We start from the raw sequence: 4,032 nt of genomic DNA on the forward strand, positions 1-4,032 counted from the left end.
TGCGACGGTTGCAAGGTGTGACGTGAAGGTCGTGGCTGTTGTGGTGAAGCGGCGTTGTGGTGGGTGGTGGTGGTGGTGACAATGGCGGTTGGTCCAAAATAAAGATAGTAAAAGAAAAACGGCTATCCTGAAGAGTCGCAGCACGCATAAATGACATGTATTCCCACTAGACAACGGGTTTGGGCCTAACTACACATGTACTTACCGAGATATCTCACCTAAGGGACCTGAATGGTGGTTTGCGAATTTGGTAACCACAACAATATATATGTGTGTGTGTGTGTGTGTGTGTGTGTGTGTGTGTGTGTGTGTGTGTGTGTGTGTGTGTGTGTGTGTGTGTGTGTGTGTGTGTGTGTGTATATATATATATATATATATATATATATATATATATATATATATATATATATATATATATATGTGTTTGATTTCCCACCACAGGTGTGCGTTGTGTGATGATTTCCTCCCACAGGTGTGCGTTGTGTGATGATTTCCTCCCACAGGTGTGCGTTGTGTGATGATTTCCTCCCACAGGTGTGCGTTGTGTGATGATCATTTCCTCCCACAGGTGTGCGTTGTGCGACGATGATTTCCCATCACAGGTGTGCGTTGTGCGACGATGATTTCCCACCACAGGTGTGCGTTGTGCGACGATGATTTCCCACCAAAGGTGTGCGTTGTGCGACGATGATTTCCCATCACAGGTGTGCGTTGTGCGACGATGATTTCCCACCACAGGTGTGCATTGTGTGACGATGATTTCCTACCACAGGTGTGCGTTGTGACGATGATTTCCTCCCACAGGTGTGCCTTGTGTGACGATGATTTCCTCCCACAGGTTTGTGTTGTGTGACGATGATTTCCCACCACAGATGTGCATTGTGTGACGATGCTTTCCTCCCCCAGGTGTGCGTTGTGTGACGATGATTTCCTCCCACAGGTGTTCGTTGTGCGACGATGATTTCCCACGACAGGTGTGCATTGTGATTTCCTCCCACAGGTGTGCGTTGTGTGACGATTTCCCACCACAGGTGTGCGTTGTGTGATGATGATTTCCTCCCACAGGTGTTCGTTGTGCGACGATGATTTCCTCCCACAGGTGTTCGTTGTGTGACGATGATTTCCTCCCACAGGTGTTCGTTGTGCGACGATGATTTCCTCCCACAGGTGTTCGTTGTGCGACGATGATTTCCTCCCACAGGTGTTCGTTGTGTGACGATGATTTCCTCCCACGGGTGTTCGTTGTGTGACGATGATTTCCCACGACAGGTGTGCGTTGTGATGATTTCCTACCACAGGTGTGCATTGTGTGATGATTTCCTCCCACAGGTGTGTGTTGTGTGATGATTTCCTCCCACACTTGTGCGTTGTGTGATGATTTCCTCCCACAGGTGTGCATTGAGTGATGATTTCCTCCCACAGGTGTGCCTTGTGTGACGATGATTTCCTCCCACAGGTGTGCGTTGTGTGATGATTTCCTCCCACAGGTGTGTGTTGTGTGATGATTTCCTCCCACACTTGTGCGTTGTGTGATGATTTCCTCCCACAGGTGTGCGTTGAGTGATGATTTCCTCCCACAGGTGTGCGTTGTGTGATTTGTACCTATGACCTGTTTCCACCCTGGTCGCCGTTAATGCTTCAGTCACATTTGGCTCGGCGGCCGTAGGCTCTAAAAAAATCTACGGCCACTCGCAATTATAGAGTGGCCGCAGTATTTCCACGGTCACACAATGTAGCGGTCACATGTGTTTTTATTTTTTGGGTAGCCGCACGGGGTATTTAGAAATTGTGGAGACCGAAAACGTGGGGGTGCCATACGGTCTTTGATTTGATGTCGCACGGTGACCTTATGGCATCCCTGCGGCGACCATGGAATTTTCAAGGCAGACACAAGGTGGCCTCAAGGTGCCCGCAAGGCGGCTGCAGGGGGGCCCTAAGGCGAACGTGGAAATAGTGAGGTTGCTGTAATTTTTGGGGGGTTGGCAAAATTCATTTTTATTGAAAAGAGCCTACGGAAAACGCACGAATAACGCAAGCCCACCGTACGCTCTACGTACGGTCGACGTGGAACACATCTACGTCATGGCTACGGCTTGTCGAATTGCTTTGGCCAACCTAGAAATGAAAAAAGTTATAACTCCGCGCTTTCATTCCACAAAGACCCCTAAGGCCTGTAAAAAATAGCCATACGGCGTAGGGCCACCCTGAGGCCACCTCAGAAACTCTGCGGCCGCCGCACGTTTCTCTCAATTCGGGGGGGGGGGTATGGCCGCATATCCTAGCCAAAGAGCAAATGTGACTCATGCTTCACCGATCAGAGCCATAAATCAAGCTCGGTGATTGGACGAGCTAAGGTTTTTCTGGGAAACGATTCTATTGAACTTTGTTCACCAAGTTTACAGATTCCAAGCACGATGTGCACACGTGCGTGCACGTGTACCTGGTAAACCAAGCTGTGGTTATAACGCAGAAAGAAAACTTTGGGACCTCCAGGGTCTGATCAAGACACCCAAACGAGAAACCAAGACACGGACAAATGACCCTCTGCACTAAGCGAGTGACGTCACAGCGGAAGGGAAGGCTCCGCCATATTGAGTGGCAAAAAATCATGGCCACCACGCACGTGTCACGCGAACTTCCGGGATATTTCCATGGATTAGATGACATTTTAAGAAGAGGTACTGCGAAAAACTGAAGCCGTGTGGTCTTAGTGAAGATCCTTATATCATTTCAAAGGATAAATGGACAACAGAAAGGAAATTTTGTCCTCAAATCGTTTTCCCTGACATCGATGTTCACCTTGTTGAAACGCCGAGTCCTCACGCTCAAGCCAGCCCGAAAGCCTTCACGAGTGTGTTATGTCGCCGGGTTTGTGAGTGACATAATCTCGACGAAAGCTGACAAGAACTGTGTTATCGTGAGGGCAAAGGTTAAGCCTGTTTTATTTCATTTCACTATTATTGTATTATCGTTGTTGCTCGTTTTGTTCAGCAACCAGCGTCACTTTTGTTAACCTGCCTGCTGCCACAAGTTAATTTCAAGTGAACCTCTTGTCTGAATGCTGAGTTTGTAGAAAATCTTGGTTCGTCAGTTTGTTTCCAGATACATGATATTTTTTCCATGACAAACATCCGGTGTAATGCCACATTGCTGGGATATTTCCAAGTGCTAGTTTTTTTTTTATGTATTGTACATACCGAGGTGACTTTCTGTGGTGAAACAACTCAGAACTGTGCGCGTTACACGGCTGTTAGAAAGGCGATCTGGCCTATCTCATTCTGTCAATAAAACAAGGGATATGATGCATTTTAATGATACAGAGCAGACAATATTTTGTAACCACCAGCTATTTGATATCAACTACTGAAATAACGTATCAGAAATTCGTTACATACCGGAGACAAAATGAAGGCCTCACAACCAGTCAGGTTCGCCAGGTCCGGGTCGCCATTTTTCTCTTCTCAGAACCGACATCCAAAGATTTCGTCGGTCTACTTCGGCGGGAAAGCGGTAAAACTGCACTCCAGAGATTTAGTATATCGCGGAGTACATCCCGGGACACAACAACTCTTACCCGTTTGCAGAAAAAAAAATCGCTTGCTTGGAAGTAACGGTGTAGTTGAAGTGGAGACTATCGGTTGTTATGGACACGGTAATACTTTCTTGCCACTCAATATGGCGGAGCTACCACAGTCACGTGACCGGTGACGTCATTTGAATAAGGCCTATTCAGCAGACGTGTGTGTGTGTGTGTGTGTGTGTGTGTGTGTGTGTGTGTGTGTGTGTGTGTGTGTGTGTGTGTGTGTGTGTGTGTGTGTGTGTGTGTGTGTGTGTGTGTGTGTGTGTGTGTGTGTGTGTGTGTGTGTGTGTGTGTGTGTATGTGTGACGCGGGACGTCGTCCAACACTGTGCTCCGATGGAAATTACAACTGTTACATTTTCTACAACAAGTTTCCTGAAACATCAACATCGGTGTGAAAATGTACATTTCTCTTTAATTTTAACAGAGAAGAACAAATTACAAAATTACACG

General features: G+C 47.1%; 1 pseudogene across 1 annotated transcript in view; it reads right to left on the reverse strand.

The window, feature by feature from the left end:
- The window catches only part of LOC147014983 (uncharacterized), a 66,123-nt pseudogene extending 62,353 nt beyond the window's left edge, over nucleotides 1–3,770 (reverse strand). The window contains exon 1 of the transcript XR_015050182.1: nucleotides 3,396–3,770. The product of XR_015050182.1 is annotated as an uncharacterized LOC147014983 (transcript). The remainder of the gene's footprint in view (nucleotides 1–3,395) is intronic.
- Nucleotides 3,771–4,032: the final 262 nt, after the last annotated feature.

The sequence above is a fragment of the Eptatretus burgeri genome, chromosome 12, assembly GCF_056783735.1.
Source record: "Eptatretus burgeri isolate ZD-2024b chromosome 12, Ebu_testis_v1, whole genome shotgun sequence".
Classification (NCBI taxonomy): Eukaryota; Metazoa; Chordata; class Myxini; order Myxiniformes; family Myxinidae; genus Eptatretus; species Eptatretus burgeri.